The sequence below is a fragment of the Mobula hypostoma genome, chromosome 3, assembly GCF_963921235.1.
Source record: "Mobula hypostoma chromosome 3, sMobHyp1.1, whole genome shotgun sequence".
Lineage (NCBI taxonomy): Eukaryota > Metazoa > Chordata > Chondrichthyes > Myliobatiformes > Myliobatidae > Mobula > Mobula hypostoma.
The window spans coordinates 151,332,693-151,350,737 of NC_086099.1; the positions used below are offsets into that span (position 1 = coordinate 151,332,693).

The window sequence follows — 18,045 nt, forward strand, 5'->3', positions numbered from 1 at the left end:
AGCCCTCCAGACCTGCTATCCCTCACCACAGGCCCTGGATGCCTCCAGACCATGGATACAATTTTTGCCAACTCTGGTTTAAACAACCCTGGGCAGCTCCAGACCCCAGATCCCACCACCACCAACTCTTCCTACAACCCTTCAGACTGTGAACTGCATGGCCTCTAGCTCCAGATCCAGCCCAGGCCACAGTCACCATCACCTCCAAGATGAGACCTTTCCTGGCGTCACTGGGCACCTGTCTCTCCTTTCCCCACATCCCTCTCCAGTTCCCAGGTCCCTCAAGCTCCCCCATCACCTCTTGGGTCCTCAGAGCCTCCATCTTCCTCACTCTATCTTCCCTGTACACCCTATTCCTCTCCCCACCCTCCTCTGATGCCACCAACTCTCCTTCCATCGCACCCCCCCGCATACCAGCTCTAATCCCCGCCTTGTCTTTACCATTCCCACCAAGCTTCCCCTCTCTGAGGCAGAACAGTCTGTCCTCAGCAAGGACCTTACCTCTGCCCCCTTCACCTGCACCTTAGTGAGTTCCACACCCACCACAATACCCAGCTCTTCTCCCACCACCTCCGTTTCAGAGCCACTTCTTTAGCAAGGATCCCCCACCCCACACCGATGCACCTTGCTCCTGTCTCCAACCCTCCTCCTCATCTTGGACACCCTATTCTGGTTCTCTGCCTGCTCTGGATCTGCTCATCTCTAACTGCCAATGAGACATCAATCGGCTCAATTTCTGCACTCCTCTCTCCTCCTCAAATCTTACCCTCTGTGAAAGCACTGTCCTCCACTCTCCACATCAATCCCAACCTTACCATCAAACTCACAGACAAATGGGGTGCTGTTGTCGTGTGGCAGACTGATCTCTATCTTACTGAGGCCAGGCGGTGACACTCAGACACCTCCTCTTACTGCTTGGAACCATCAGACTCAATACCATCAGAAAATTGTTTCCAACACCATCACTGACCTCATCAGCTCTGGAGAACTCCCATCCCCTGCCACCAAACTCATAGTTCCCTTACCCCACTCTGTCACTTCTACCTCCTACCCAAGATCAACTGTTTGGGTAGGCCCATTGTCTCTGCCTGTTCCTGGACCTCTGAACTCACGTCCGCACACCTCAAAATCATTCTATCCCCCCCTTGGTTCAGTCTCTTCCCACCCACATGCGCAACACTTCATGTTCTCTAATCTCCTCAAAAATGTTCCATTCCCTGGCCCTGACTGCCTCATTTTCACCATGGATGTCCAGACCCTATACACTTTTATTCCCCCTCAAGAAAGCCTTAACGCTCTCAGCTTCTTTCTCAACAAAAGATCCAAGCTGTTCCCCTTCACTACCACCCTCCTCTGTCTGGCAGAATGGTCCTCAGTCTCAGCAATTTCTCGTTCAGCTCCTCCTACTTTCTCCAAACTCAAGGGCACCCACATGGGCCACAGCTATGCTTCCTTTTCGTTAGCTACACAGAACAGTCCATGTTCCAAGCCATCCCTGGTAATGCTCCCCAACTCTTCCTGCACCATGTTGATGACTGCATTGGTGCTGCTTCATGCACCTATGCTGAGCTCATCAATCTCTTCAACTTTACCTCCAACTTCCACCCCGCCCTTAAATTCACTTGGTCCATTTCTGACACTTTCTCCCCTTCATCAATCTCTCCATCTCCATCTCCGGAGACAAACTGTACAAGCTATCTACCAACATCTTTTATAAACCTACCGATTCCCACGACTATCTCTTTCCACTCTATCTCCGGTGAAATGACTAGTGCCTTTTCTCAGTTCCTTTGTCTCCACCACAGCTGTTCCCAGGGCAAGGCTTTCCTTTCCTCCTTCTTCAAAGTACAGGCTGTCCCTTCCTCCATCATTGATGCTGCCCTCATCTGCATCTGTTGCATTTCCCAAACTTCTGCGCTCATCCCATCTTCCTGCCACCTTAACAGGAATGCATTTCCTCTTGTCCTCCCTACCACCCATGGGCCTTCGCATCTAACACATCACCCTCCACAACTTCTGCCACCTTCAACAGGGTCCTACCACTAAGCCCATCTTTACCTTCCGGCCCCTCCCACTTTCCACTTACTGCAGGGATTGTTCCCTCCGTGATTCCCTTGTCCATTTGCCCCTCCCCACTAATATCCCTCCTGGCACTTATCCCTGCAAGTGACAGAAATGCAACACCTGCCCATTTACCTCTTCCATCACCTCCATGTAGGGCCTCCAATGGTCCTTCCAGGTGAGATAACATTTCACCTCCAAATCTTCTGGGGCCATCTATTGTATCTGGTGCTCCCGATGTGACCTTCTGTACATTGCTGAGACCTGACGTAAACAGGGGGACCACTTTGTCAAGTGCCACAACCACCAAAAACCAAATTTTCTGGTGGCTGACCATTTTAATTCCTACCCCCATTCTTGTTCCGATATATTGGTCCTTTTGCCATGTTGAGGCCACTGTCAGGGTGGACAAGGAAACTTCATATTCTGTCTAGGTAGCCTCCAACCTAATGGCATCAATTTCTCCATCTAGTAAATTTTTGTTCCCTCCTTTCCTCTTCTTCCATTCCTCACTCTGGCCTCTTACATCTTCTCCTCAGCTGCCCATCACCTCCCACAGTACCCCTCCTATTTCCTTTTCTCCCACGGTCCACTCTCTCCTATCCGATTCCTTCTCCAGCCCTTTACCTTTCTCACCCACCTTGCGTCACCTGTTACCTTCTAGCTATCCTCCTTCCCCTCTCCCTGCCTTTTCATTTTGGCGTCTTCCCTCATACTTTCCAGTCCTGAAGAAGGGTCTTGGCCTGAAACATTAACTGTTTGTTTATTCATTTCCATAGGTGCTGTCTGACCTGCTGAATAGCTTCAGCACTTTGTGCGTGTTGCTATTTATAGCTTGCCCAGTTTTACAGCTTGCAGACAATGAGCTCACCAGCCAGACCGATCGTAGTTCTCAAGGTTCATGGATCTGATTAGAATGTGGAAAGGAGACTTCCTTATAAAATGTGGCTCTAGCTACTCTCCTCTGTACCAGCAGATGCACTCATCTAGACCATATGTAACTGCAAATCCTACCTTTTGGGGGGGGGGGCAGGTTATGCATTGGTAGTTTTATTCCATTGCTATACAATATGAAGTACTATTTCTTAAAGGATGCTGCAGACTGGATAATGATTTTCAATTATTTATACCACCAGATCCCTTTCCTACAATTTCACACAGCCCAAAGGCAACTTACTGCATTTTCAAAGTCCAAATCAAAGGAAATTTACTGTATATGTCTCTATATACCACCTTCAGATTGATTTTCTTACAGGCAATTGTGGGAAAATAAAGAAATACAACAACATATATGAAAAAAAAATTGAAGACTGACCAATTTGCAAAGAAGACAAATTGCATAAATAAAAAGTAAATAAATAATACTGTGAAGGTGAGTTTAGGAGTCCTTGAAAGTAATTCCGTAGGTTGTGGAAGTTGAAGCTGGTCCAAGAGCCTGATGGTTGCAGGGTAATAACTGTGCCCGAATCTTGAGGTGTGACAGTTAATGCTCCTGTACCTCGTTCCTGATGGGAGAAGCAAGAAGAGAGCATGGCCTGGATGGTGGGGGTCCTTCTTGATGGATGATGTTCTATTCCTGACTGTGCTCCTTGTCGATGCGCTCAATGATGAGGAAGGGTTTGCATGTGTGTTATTCTGATCAAAGTAAATCAATGTCAGAAAAATGTAAGCTGCTTTTGCATCATGTTCAGCTCTTCTGTAGCAGTTCTGCCTGCCAATGGCTTTTCACTGCGAACACGTGGCTGGAAGTTAGAAAATTGAGTCCTGCAGCTTTACGTTCACATCTGCACAAAGAGGTGGTGATAATAATCAGAGCAAGGAACTGATTGTAGACTTCACGAGGGGGAAACTGGAGGTCCATGAGCCAGTAATCATCGGAGGATCAGAGTATCTTTAAATTCCTGGGTGTCACTATCTCAGAGGACCTGTACTGAACTCATCATATAAATATAATTTCAAAGAAAGCACGATAGCACCTCTACTTCCTCAGGTGTCTGCAGAGATTCGGCATGTCATTAAAAACCTTGGCAAACTTCCATAGATGTGTGGTGGAAAGTGTGCTGACTGGCTGCATTATGGCCTGGTATGGAAAAAGGTAGTGGATTCAGCCCAGGTAAAACTATCCCGACCATTGGGCACATCTACCTGAAAGGCTGTTGTAGAAAAGCAGCAACCATCATCAAAGATCCTCACCACCCAGGCCATGCTCTTTTCTCACAGCTGCCATCAGGTAGAAGGTACAGGTGCCTTAGGACTCACACCACCAGGTACAAGAACAGTTACTACCCCTCAACCACCAGGTTTGAACAAAAGGGGATAATTGCACTCATTCTATTTTTGGTGTTTCGACAGCCGAAGGGCTCATTTTAAGGAACCTTTATCTCATTATTTCATGCTCTCATTATTGCTATTTATTTATATTTGTCTTCTATGCTCTTGCTTTTTCATTGATCCTGTTTACAGTGACTGTTCTATAGATTTACTGAGTATGCCTGCAGGAAAAAGAGGTTGTATGTGGTGACATGTATGTACTCTGATAATAATTTTTATTTTGAACTTTGAACTTCTCTGTATCTAATAGTGATTTTAGAAGTCCTTCCAAATACTTGAAGAATTTCTCAGAAAAAGTGAATGGGTGAAATATTGGAGTCAAATTTTTCATTTGGGGTTAAAATCTATTATGTTCAAAAGACTAAAGGTGATGAGGATTGCACACAGTAAACTTCACATAGCCCATATTACAGTATCTGGGGTGGCTGAACAATTCAACAGCAGCGATATCCCAGGTGTGGTGTTTACTAAGCAGGATGAATATAGGTAAGGACGTGAATAAAGGATTATATCCAAATGAAAGCTGGATCACAAAAGGTATCACTCTGCCTCTTGGGTATTAATAAATGGCAACCTGATTGCAAAGGATCACAGTGTAATTTCCGACATTGTACTTTATAACTATCATTAATGAATATTGGCTGCTGCTTGATATAAAACTGTACTGTACAATATTCTTGACCTTGCAATCTGTTTGGAAGTAGATTGAAACATTGTTCTCACCATCTGCTGACCTTGCTGTAATTTTTAGTGTACATGTCATTCCAGGCATTAGAAACTCCTCAATGAATTGCCTGAAAAAAAGAGGATTAAATCGGAATTCCAAAATTATTCAACAAATTTAAATTTGGAAGAGCTCACTGTAAGTAGCAAACAGGTAGACATTTTCTATTTTCAGAACTTATTAAGTAAACGCAATTCTAATGATTCTGTAATGAACTCAAAATACCAGACAAAGACAGTAGAGGCATGGTGTCATAGCAAAATACAGCACGAACACAACACAAGTCGTGTACAGTACAGGACGTCCGGGGTAGTAATCTCTGGATTTCTGCCTGTGTCATGTATCAGTGAGGGTAAGAATCGGATAATTTAGCAGATAAATGAATGGCTGTGGAATTGGTGTAGGGGGCAGTATTTCTGATTTTTCAATCATTGGGATCTCTTCTAGGGAATTTATGACATGTACAAAAAGGATGGGTTACCTGAAGGGACCAATTTCATGGCAGGCAGGTGTGCCAGAGCTGTTGGGGAGGGTTTAAACTAAGTTGGCGGGTGGTGGAAACCAGAGTGATAGGGCAGAGGATGGGACAGTTGGTATACAAGAGGAATCAGCGTGTAGTGGGACGGTGAGAAAGGACAGGCAGATGGGGTAAAATTGCAGTCAGTGGGATCCGTTGAAGTGTAACATGGAAGTACAATTGAAAAGGACAATGAATGCAGAACTGAAGATGTTATATTTGAATGCATGCTGCATATGAAATAAAGTAGATGATCTTGTAGCACAATTAGCAATTGGCAGGTACGATGTTGTGGCATCACTTAGATATGGCTGAAAGAAGATCATAATTGGGAGCTTTTGTATTGAAAGGACGGGCAGGTAGGTAGAGCAGATAGGGTGAGTCTGTTAGTAAAAAATTAAATTACAAAAGAAGAAGGCGACACTGGAAGATGTAGAATCCGAGTGGGTAGATTTAAGAAACCGCAAGGGTAAAAAGATCCTGTTGGGAGTTGTAAACAGACCTCCAAATAGTAGCCAGGATATGGGATACAAATTACAGTGGGAGATAGAAAAGGCACGCAAAAATGTCATGGGGGATTTCAAGATGCGGGTAGTTTGTGAAAATCAAGGTGGTGCTGGATTCCAAGAGAGGGAATCTGTAGATGGCTTTTTGGAGCAGCTTGTTGTTGAGCCCAACAGGGAAAAGGCAATTTTGGATTCGGTGTTATGTAATGATTAGAAAGCTTAAGAAAGAGGAACCCTTAGGAGACAGTGTTCACCCTGCAATTTGAGAAAGACAAGCTAAAATTGGATTTATCAGCATTACAGTATTAAAGGCATGAGAGTAGGAGCTGGCCAAAGTTGACTGGAAGGGAACACCAGCAGGGATGCTGGCAAAACAACAATGGCTGGAATTTCTGAGGACAATTTGGATGGTGCAAGAAAGTTGCATCCCAAAGATGAAGAAGTATTCTAAAGGGAGGAATGAGGCAATGATGCCTCACAAAGAAAGTCAAAGGCAGCATAAAAGCAAAGGAAAAAGCTTACAATATAGCAAAAAATTAGTGGGAAATTAGAAGGTTGGGAAGCTTTTAAAAACCAATGGAAGACAGCTAAAAAAGTCATAAAGAGAGAAAAGATGAAACATGAAAGGAAGCTAGCCAACAATATCAAAGGGGATACCAAAAGTTTTCTTTGAAATATGTAAAGAGTAAAAGAGACATGAATGGATATTGGACCACTGGAAAATGACAATGGAGAGGTAATAATGTGAGACAAAGAAATGGCAAAGGAACTTAATATGTATTTGTCATGGTCCTGACTATTAATTCCCCATTTTCTCCTAATTCCCTTTGATGGCGGCACACCTAGTTCTCATCAAGATCTGCAGCATAAAAACCTCGGCTTTGCATCCACTCATTGCCAAATCGTTGTTTAGCCAGAGTAGTAATTAACGTTCCCAGCTGTTTAGGATTGTGTATTCTAAGTTTTACTTCAGTACTGAGGTTTACCTGTGTAACTCCGTCTCTCTGTGTCAAGAGAAGTATTGTCTACCGCTTGCCTTTCTACGCTCTGTGTCAAAGTAAGTTCTGCCTGCCTCCTGCTTTCCTGTTCACCCTCCTGTTTGCCGTTCAGCTCCAGCCACTCTCACACCCTCGTCTGCATCCTGACTCAATCTCTAAGCCCGTGTCCTGCATTTGGGTTTGCACCGTTCCTTGCAACAGTATTTTGTGTCAGTCTTCACTATGGAAGACGCTAGCAGTATGCCAAAAGTTTGAGAATGACAGCAGGCATGTGAGTGTTGTTGTTCATGCTAAGGAGAAAGTGCTTGGGAAGATGGAAGGTCTGAAGATAGATAAGTCACCTGGACCAGATGGATTACACCCTAAGATTCTGACAGAGGAAGCTGAAGAGAGAGTGAAGGAATTAGTGTTGATTTTTCAAGAATCACTAGATTCTGGAATGGTTCTGGAAGACTGGAAAATTATAAATGTCACTCCACTCTTTAAGAAGGAAGCGAGGCAGAAGAAAGAAAATTATAAGCCAGTTAGCCTGACTTCAGTGGTTGGGAAGATATTGGAGCCCATTATTAAGGGTAAGGTTTTGGGGTACTTGGAGGCACATGATAAAATAGCACAAAGTCAGCATGGTTTCCTCAAGGGGAAATTTTGCTTGACAAATCTGTGGGAATTCTTTGAAGGAATAACAGGCAGCAGAGGCAAAGGAGAGTCAGTGGATGTTGTTTATTTGGATTTTCAGAAGGCATTTGACAAGGTGCCGCACGCAAGACTGCTTAACAAGATAAAGGTCTATGGTATTACAGGAAAAATACCTGCATAGATAAAGGATCAGTTTACTGGCAGGAGGCAAAGAGTAGGAATAGAGAGTGCCTTTTCTGGTTGGCTGCCAGTGACTAGTGCTGTTCTGCAAGGGTTGGTGTTGGGACTGCTTTTTGAAATTATACGTGAATGATTAGGATGACAGAATTGATGGCTTTGTGGCCAAGTTTGCAGACGATACAAAGATAGGTGAAAGGGCAAGTAGTGTTAAGGAAGCAGGAAGTCTACAGAAGGACTTAGAAATATTCGGAGAATGGGTAAAGAAGTGGCAGGTCGAATATGGTGTAGGTAAGTGTATGGTCAAGCACTTTGGATTAAAGACGTAGACTATTTTCTAAAAGAAGAGAAAATTCAACAATCAGAGGTGCAAAGGGACTTGGGGCTCCAGGAAGTCAGTAGGACAGGCAGCATCTATGATAAAAAAGTGTAGTCGACATTTCGGGCCAAAAACCTTTGGCAGGAACTCCCGAAGGGTTTCGGCAAGAAATGTCGACTGTATTTTTTTCCATAGATGGTGCCTGCCCTGCTGAGTTCCTCCAGCATTTTGTCTGTGTTGCTTGGATTTCCAGCATCTGTAGGTTTCCCTCATTTGGAACTTTTTGTGCAGGATTCCCTAAAGGTTAACTTGCAGGTTGAGTCAGTGGTGAAGATGGCAAGTGCAATATTAGCATTCATTTCAAGAAGACCAGAATATAAGATTAAGAATATAATGCTGAGATTTTCTATGGTGTTGGTCAGACTGCACATAGAGTATAGTGAGCAGTTTTGGGGCCCATTTCTAAGAAAAGATGAGCTAACATTGGAGAGGTTCATAAGAATGATTTCAGAAATGAAAGGGTTAACATATGAGGAGTATTTGATTACCTCTACTCACTGGAGTTTAGAAGAATGAGGGGAGATCTCATTGACACCTATCAAATATTGAAAGGTCTGGACAGAGTGGATGTAGGGAGAATGCTTCCTATAGTGGGGGAGTCTAGGACCAGAGCGCATAGCCTCAAAATAGAGGAACATCCATTTAGAACAGAGATGAGGATGAATTTCTTTAGTCAGAGGGTAGTGAATATGTGGAATTAATTGCCGCAGGCGGCTGTGAAGGCCAAGATATTGAAAATATTTAAAGTGGATGTTGATAGTTCTTGATTAGTCAGGTTGTTGAATACACTACTTGCTGCGCATGGTGGTGGTAGAATTGGTTGAAATAGGGCCGCAATGTGAACGCTTCTAGCTTGGCCCTCTACAGGGAGTATGTCTCAATGTTTGAATCTGACCCCTTCTCAGAGGAAGCAATATCTACCAGTGGGAGGGTGATGTTAAGTATCTCTCAAGAGCATCAAAACACCTGGAGCACGTTGATAGAGACAATAGATCTTACAAAAAACAGCAAGAAGGCATGGTCTCTCATACACAAACTTGGAGGCAATCCCAAGAAAACTGCCCAATATCCCAATGTGTCTGCTAACCAAGTTGCACACCAATTGCTCCTAAATGGAAAAACCAGCAAGAAACAACCAAGAGCACAACTAGATAGGAAGAAGTTCAGCGATGACCCTGGCTTCACTGGACCATTCACCATGGAAGAGCTGGAAATTGGTATATCTAGTCTATACTTACAATACAGTGAACCACAGATGTCTCCTCTGCAAGATCCTAGAGATGATAAAAGATATTCACTTAACAGAGCTGTTAGAAAGCATGCTTCAGAATCGCTGGTTCTATGTTGATCTAGGTGGCAAGCGCAGCAGGAGCGTATTCAGAAGAATGGTCTTCCTCAGGGAAGTGTGCTCGCACCACTGCTGAACAACATCTACATGAATGACCAACCTATAGATGATGTCGCACGCCGTTTTATATATGCTGATGACTTATGCATCACTGCCCAAAGCACTGATTTTAACACTGTGGAGAAAACGCTTTCTGAGGCCTTGGAGGGACTAACATCCTATTATAAAGAAAACTACCTCCACGTAAACCCATCAAAGACGCAAGTTCGTGCATTCCACCTCAGGAACCGTGAAGCCAAACGACAGCTTAAAGTAACCTGGTGTGGAGCAACACTGAGGCATTGCGAGCACCCTATCTACTTAGGAGTCACCCTTGACAGATGCCTCACTTTCAAGAACCACATCAATAAGACAAAAGCAAAAGTGAGCGCACGAAACATCATCCTGAATAAGCTCACTAACACAAAGTGGGGAGCAGGCTCGAAAACATTGCGAACCAGTGCACTTGCTCTTTGCTACTCCACTGCCGAATATGCCTACCCTGCATGGGAAAGATCTACTCATGCTAAGAAGATGGATGCCATTCTGAATGCAAGCTGCCGACTTATCACAGGTTGTTTAAAACCAACAAACACCAACAGCCTATATATCCTGGTGGGTATCGCTCCGCCTGATATAAAAAGGATGGTAGCTGGCAAGAAAGAACGACTCCATCAAACATCAGATGAGAGGCACCCTCTACATGGTCATACACCTACACCCAGCCGCCTGAAGTCAAGGAAGAGCTTCATGAACAGTGTTGTTCCATTACAATCCACCCCATCTGAAGCCCGCATCGCCTTGTGGAAAGACCAGCTCGCCAGTCTCAAACAACCCCCAACGATTGAAATTCCACCGGATGAAAGCCTTCCCCCAGGAGCTACTTGCAACTGGGCAACCTGGAAGTGCCTTAACAGACTTAGGACTGGTGTAGGTCGTTCAAAGGTGTCACTAAGCAAATGGGGATATACAACCAGCCCCACAACTTGTGAATGTGGAACTGAGCCACAAACTATGCAACATCTCCTGCAATGCCCATCGCTAGAGGAGCCCTGTACTGTTGCAGATCTTGCCGAATTCAACAGCAAGCTGCAAAAATGTGTCCAGTTCTGGCTGGGCCATGTATAGACTGTCCGTGGACACGATAAGGAGTCAGGTTGTCAAAGGTTGTGGCGAGAAGGCAAGGGAATTGGGTTAAGAAGGATAACAAATCAGCCATGATGGAAAGGAAGAGCAGACCCAATGAGCTGAATAGCCTAATTCTGCTCCTATGTTTTATGATCTTATGAATGCAGGCCCTTTCGCTCAGCAGTCCATGCTGAACATGGTGTCCACCAATGGGTGTCATCCCAATTTCCTGCATGCGCCCATATGACTCCAAGCTCTGCCCTCCACATACCTATCCAGGTGCTACTAAAATGATATTCTAACTGCCTCAATTACTTGCTCTGGCAGCTCATTCCATATACTCACCACCCTCTCTGTGAAAATGCTGTCCTTCTAGTCCCTTTTAAATCTTTCCCTTCTCATTCTAAATCTGTGCCTCCTAGTTTTGGACTCCCCTACCTTAGGAAAAAGACTGTTACCATCCAACTCAATTTTAGCTGAATAAGCAGTTGACATTTCTGGCCGAGACCCTTCATCAGGACTGTAAAGGAAAGGAGCTTCTGCTCTTCCTTTCCAGTCCTGATGAAGAATCTCGGCCTGAAACATTAACTATATTTTCTCCATAGATGCTGCCTGACTTGCTATGTTCCTCCAGTATTTTGTGGGTGTCGCTATGATTTTTGTCAAAAAAAAGCTGCTTGAGCAAGGGACCAGAATCAATTGCTTTTTTGCAGTTGAATCAGCACTTGCAAAATTCTTCAGCCATTCTCAGGCACAAGAAAATGCTGAGTTAATTAACTGCAAACCAGTACAAATGTACAATTGATTGTTTGGCTTACAAAGCACAGGCCTTGCCAAGCAAAGTCAACTAACAGCCCATTCATCTGCATTTTCAGCTAAGTCAAAGCAGTAACATTTTCTAAGTTTCAGAAGACTTCCTATTGGTTACTATGGCTGCCAGCAGTGCCAAAAATTTAAATTCACTTATTTTACAAAATAGTTATTGTTGGTGATGTACTGTATATCAAAAGTCATTCTCCTGGAAATTCTTTTGGGTAAGCCAACACTTTTGTGTGCTCTCTGAGGTACTTCATACTTTTGATTGCATGTGCAAAGTAGTCCCTTGGCACACAGAGTCCTCAAGCGACATTAAACACTGACATTGCTTTTCCAAACTTTATTCACATGGCTTGTGAATAGCACAGGTGAATGGTAATGGCTTCAGAAGGCTTCACAAGACAAGCATTGTGAGATAATGACAGATTACTGCAGGTACAAATTCACAGTTTCAACGAATCTGGTGATCAGATAGGTAAGCAATCAGAAATTTGGTAGACATAATTCAAGGGAATAGTAGGTAGATCTCACAGACGAGATACATATAGAAATAGAATGAGGGAAAAAGGAGATAAAGAACAATCCAATTACTTCTATGATGAAAGTTCTTCCTGTATTTTCTTTGTCTTTAACTATCCCATTGTGCTTATCCACTGTATAGATTGAAGAGGTTATGTTGTTCCATAATTTTAAACAACTTTATTAATCCTCCTTTGCCAGGAGCTTCTGCTCATTTCTTTGGCCCAAATCCTAAGTAAAACTAGTACAAAAGACAATGTAATTTTACATTAATTGCCTCTTTCCCTTTCTGCCATGGTCCACTCTCCTCTCCTATCAGAGTCCTTCTTCTTCAACCCCTTGTCTTTTCCACTTAGTTTCTCATTTCACCTCCCTCCCCCACCTTATCCCTCACATGGCTTTACCTGTCACCTTCTAGCTTGTACTCCTCCCCCTTCACCCACCTTCTTATTCTGGTCTCATCCCCCTTTCAGTCTAGGTCTGATGAAGGGTCTTGTCTTGAAGCATTGACTCTATTCCTTTCCATATATGCTGCCTGACCTGCTGAACTCCCCTAGCATTTTGTGTGTGCTACATTCATTGCAAACCAAATTGATGTGAACTTTTGCACTGCTTTAACAATACTATAAAAAAGACTAACTTGTACCCATAAAACAAACCATGACACCAGATTGAATTAATGATACATTTTGAGATTCCATTAATTACACACATTTACATGTCTTCAAGAAAGCCTCAATTTTTGTTCTTAGTTGCAAGAAAATACGAAGGTATTCTTACTTTACTAATTTTTTTTCAGATTTCTTTTAGTTTTTTTTAACTATCAGATTATTCATATAGACATAAAACAGAAAATATTATACACCTATACTATCTTCTTGCCTAGTTATTTATCCGGTCTATTTCACTTTACGAAACATTTTGACAATGCGTTCACTTTTGTTGGTGACATTGATGATTTCCATATTTTTCTTTGAGTCCCCATATTGGTTATACTTTGACTTTTCCTACCGATGGTCACTTTTATACTGAGAACAAAGCTCTCACAACCACACAGAAAAAGCCACATCTTCACTGACACCTGAAATTCCCTTTCCCTTGATCATCTAAAGTGTCAGCATTCAGACTGACACTGTGAAACTCAAATCCATGCAATGGGAGCAGATGGAAGCCGATACGAACAGTGGAAGGAGCATATCAACTTCACAAACTATTCATCTGTCTACCCTGCTGGGCACCTCATGTCCATCTGCGGTGGTGTTGTTGCATGACTGAATTCACCAGAGAAAATTACTGGTAGATACAAAGCAGCTTCTTTATTGGACACAACAAGGTACAGCAGGCATCGTATGGAGACGCTTTTGGTCGAAAGGTCTCGCTGACCCTTCACCTCCCCATCTCAAATATCCAAATGAATTTTATTCAGCATTGTCAGGACTGGGATTCACAGCTTTTAGGAACACATTGTTCAGAGCTGCACTCCAAATTAAATACACAATACATTTTCAGATGTGAAGACCAGTAGCCAGTCAATTGCTAAATGTATATGTCCTAAACCCAAAAATCACTCAACAGTAGAATCTAGGGTTCCTCAAGATCCAGGGAATCAGAGTAGAAGCAAATCATCCTTGATCCTGAGGGTCTGCCTAAGGAGAAGACAATGGCAATAATATATCAAAGTAATCTTGTTCTTCATTCTCCATTTGTGCAATAAGTGACAAGCAGTAATACTATTGGTGGAAATTAGTATGACCAGAATCTAACATAATGAGAGATTTTTATCTATTACTTAAATAGAAATCAACCTTTAGTCAAGCCATTGAAAAAGGTTACTCACACAAAATGCTGGAAGAACTCAGCAGGCCAGGCGGCATCTATGGAAAAGAGTACAGTCAATGTTTCAGTCTGAGATCCTTCATCAGGATCAAGCAGTTTCTGAGATACTCAAATCACCCTGTCTGGCACCTACGATCATTCCATGGTCAAAGTCACTTAAATCACATTTCTTCCCTATTCTGATGTTTGGTCCAACAACAACTAAACCTATCAATTATGTTTGCATGTTTTATGAGTTGCTGCCACATCACTGGCTGATTAGATATTTGTATTAACAAGCAGGTGTACAGGTAGACCTAACAGAGCAGCCACTGAATGTAAATAACATGGGGTTACGTACATTACTATATCAATGGAAAGTATTTTGCTTATAGAAAAGGAAATAATAGATGCACATGGCACTTTCTTCTTAATAGTACATTCATTAAATTCTAAAGAAAAAAACATGACTGAACATAAGTTTTAGTGAATCGCAATACAAGGTGGTAAAAAGGTAGGATTAGAATTGTGTTACTGGTGACAGCAAAGGAAATATAAAAACAGTGTCACAGAATGTAATAAAAAGCATATGGGATAATGTTACTAAGTTTAAATTCTGATAACGTAATATGATTCACAATGGGAACAATTTCTATGCGCAATAGTTTATGGAACAAATTCAAGAATAAATTCTTAAACTGCAAATGAAAAAAAAAATCGCAAATTAAAAGCCAATATTGGATTTGCACTTACCTATTGGAAGATTGATAGTTAAAGAATTGTATTTGAGGTAAAGCGATCATGAGTTACCAATTTTTGAATGGAGATGTGAAAAAAACTGTAAAAATTAGTTCAAAATTAATTTCCAAAATGACAGACACATAAATATATTATTAGGAAGAAACATTTATAATGGATAAAAATTGACTAAAAGTCATGGTGGTATTAGGGAGAAACTTACTGGTTAGTTCCCTTAGGGCAGGAGCACATGATCATAATTTCCAACATAGAAGGTTCCACATTAAATTATTTGGTCCATTTCCCATACATTCACTTCAGCTAATGAGTATTGCTGTAACTTTTATTTCGAATTTACAATATTTGTTGTACTTCCATTGATATTATCAATGATCCTGCTCCTCCTATTTATAGATCTTTCAGAACGATTTTCTTGTTTATTTTTACTTACCCCTCTCCCATTGCTTTCTTGCATCTTTTAAAGAGGTACACAGCATGGAAACTGACCTTTCAACTCCACCGAAACACGTTAACCAAGGTGCATTCCTGAGCAAGTCCCACTTGCGGCATTTGGCCCATATCACATCAAAACTTCCTTTCTCTGAGCCTGTTTAAATGTGGATTAATACTATAATTGCACTGTCCTCTATTACTTCCTCTGGCAACTCATTTTCTGTGTGAAAAATTTGCTCAGCAGTCCCCTTTAAATATTTCCCCACACCTTAAAATTATGCCATCTATTTTTAGCCTCACTTACCTCAAAAAAGATTGTGACAATCCTTCTCACCTGTGCCCCTTATCATTTTATAAGGTCACCCCTTAATCTCCCTCACTTCAGGAAGAGCCTTTCCTTGTAACTGAAGCTCTCCAATCTTGGCAACATCCATGTGTGTCTTTTCTGCATCTTGTCTGGCTTATTCACATCCTTCCTATAGCATAGTGACTAGAACTGCACACAAAATTTCAGGTGCCAGCATCCTGCACAGCTATAACATGACATTCCAGCTGTTATATTTACTTGATGCCCTGTCTGATGAAGAAAACTATGACATACACTTTGTTTATCACTCTATCTGTCGCCATTTAATCTTCCTCAACTTCCACCTTGTTCTCTGTTCCCCCTTTTCTGCATATTAAAATTAGTTTTAACCTCACAATTCCAATGACATTTCTGTAACATTAACATTGTTTCTCTTCTGACAAATGCTGTCTAATCTGCTAAATATTTCTCACATTTTCTGGTTTTATTTCATTGCAATCCTATCTCTGGAGCAGCTGCATTCATCTGTAGAAATCAGGAATTATTACACATTTCTATTTGTACAACTGGCCTTGCGTTTAAGTCTGTTGTTTTTCTTTTCCAAATTGCATGGTACATCATAGGTAGGGAGTGAAGGTAGGGGGCCGGGGGTCATAAGGAATGTGTTTCTTTTTATCCTGAGAGTAACTTGGATCTGGAATTCATTGTCTGACTGGGAAGTAAAAACAAAATCTATCATATTTAAATAGTCATTGGCTCATCCCTCCCTGAGAATTTTTCCTCTATATTGGGATATACAGTATCCATGCTGTGTTAAAAATTATTTCTTTAAGCACCTGCTACTGTTTATGTATTATCTTCCCTACGATCTCTCTACCTAGTACACTTTTCAGGCCAATGTAATTCCCTCCAAGTTAAACATAATTATTTAGGACTTAAGTTTCACTCTCTATGATTATTACTTCTTAGGGAACACCTTACTCTAAAATAACTTACTAAATTTTCCTCAGTGATCATCAGATCCAAGATATCCTGTTCCCTGAATTCCTTAACATGCCACACTTACAAGATACAATGTTCTTGCTGAGGTGCACAAAAATTATAGGAAGGATGAATGATCTGATTGTTCAAGAAACTGTTTTGCTTATGGATGCAGGTAGTGATAGGGGGTATAGATATTGCTAGGGAGAACTTAGTCAAATGGTCAGATGCAGCCTTGACCAAGACACTAAGCTGCATTGACTGCAGTGCCATGGTTAAGGACATCTCCTTCCGTACACTTCACAGTGCAAGAGAGGAATCCCATTGTTGAAAACTACACTAGAGAAAGTCATAGGCAGAACTAGGAAAAACACTCTAGACTCTGAAGAAATTTAAAGAGTCCAAAATTAAATGGATAGTCAAATGGAAGGTATTCCATGCTGTTCCTGACTTGTGCCTTGTTGACTTTAGAAAGGCTTTGGCTTCCATAAGCGAATTCAACTTTGGTAGGGTTCCAGGTTCCTGAAATAAAAGCAGAAAATGCTGGAAAACCCCAAGTCAGGCGGTATTTTAAGCGGGGGGAGTTGATATTTTAAGTGTTTATTATTATTTGGATGAAGTTTGTGATGAAGTCTACAGTGGAACCCTAACTGGGCACTGATAAGCACATTATTGGTTAGTACCACTACATAGTGAATGATTTTAAAGTAGGTTCTTTGGGAGTCAGATTGGGTTTGTCCTGCTTTTGGTGAACAGAAACTCATTCCTATAGGCAGATGCCAGTGCTGTTGCTGCACTGGAGGCATGACGAGTTCCTTTTTTTTGCGCGATACTTTTAGATGCAGTTTCAGAATAGGGAACTGGGGCTGGCCACTGGGATAATTCATTCCTCCTCACCACCCCCCCCCCCCACAGAGGATTTCAGATTTTAAAATTTTTGACCTTGAGGAGATGTGGGTGATCGCACAAAATTTAGAGGATGTAAGACCATAAGACAAAGGAGCAGAAGTCGGCCATTCGACCCATTGAGTCTGCTCCGCCATTTTATCATGAGCTGATCCATTCTCCCATTTAGTCCCACTCCCCCGCCTTCTCGCCATAACCTTTGATGCCCTGGCTACTCAGATACCCATCAATCTCTGCCTTAAATAAACCCAATGACCTGGCCTCCACTGCTGCCCGTGGCAACAAATTCTATAGGTTCACCACCCGCTGACTAAAAAAATTTCTTCACATTTCTGTTCTGAATGGGCGCCCTTCAATCCTCAAGTCATGCCCTCTCGTACTAGACTCCCCCATCATGGGAAACAACTTTGCCACATCCACTCTGTCCATGCCTTTCAACATTCGAAATGTTTCTATAAGGTCTCCCCTCATTCTTCTAAACTCCAAGGAATACAGTCCAAGAGCGGACAAACGTTCCTCATATGTTAACCCTCTCATTCCTGGAATCATTCTAGTGAATCTGCTCTGTACCCTCTCCAACATCAGCACATCCTTTCTTAAATAAGGAGACCAAGACTGCCCACAGTACCCCAAGTGAGGTCTCACCAGCGCCTCATAGAGCACCTT

The 18,045-nt window shown here is 42.2% G+C and overlaps 1 long non-coding RNA gene across 1 annotated transcript in view; it reads left to right on the plus strand.

Annotated features, from left to right (window-relative positions):
• Positions 1-5,253, plus strand: part of LOC134343583 (uncharacterized) — a 54,372-nt gene extending 49,119 nt beyond the window's left edge. The window contains exon 3 of the long non-coding RNA XR_010017280.1: positions 5,161-5,253. This is a non-coding gene — a long non-coding RNA (uncharacterized LOC134343583). The remainder of the gene's footprint in view (positions 1-5,160) is intronic.
• Positions 5,254-18,045: the final 12,792 nt, after the last annotated feature.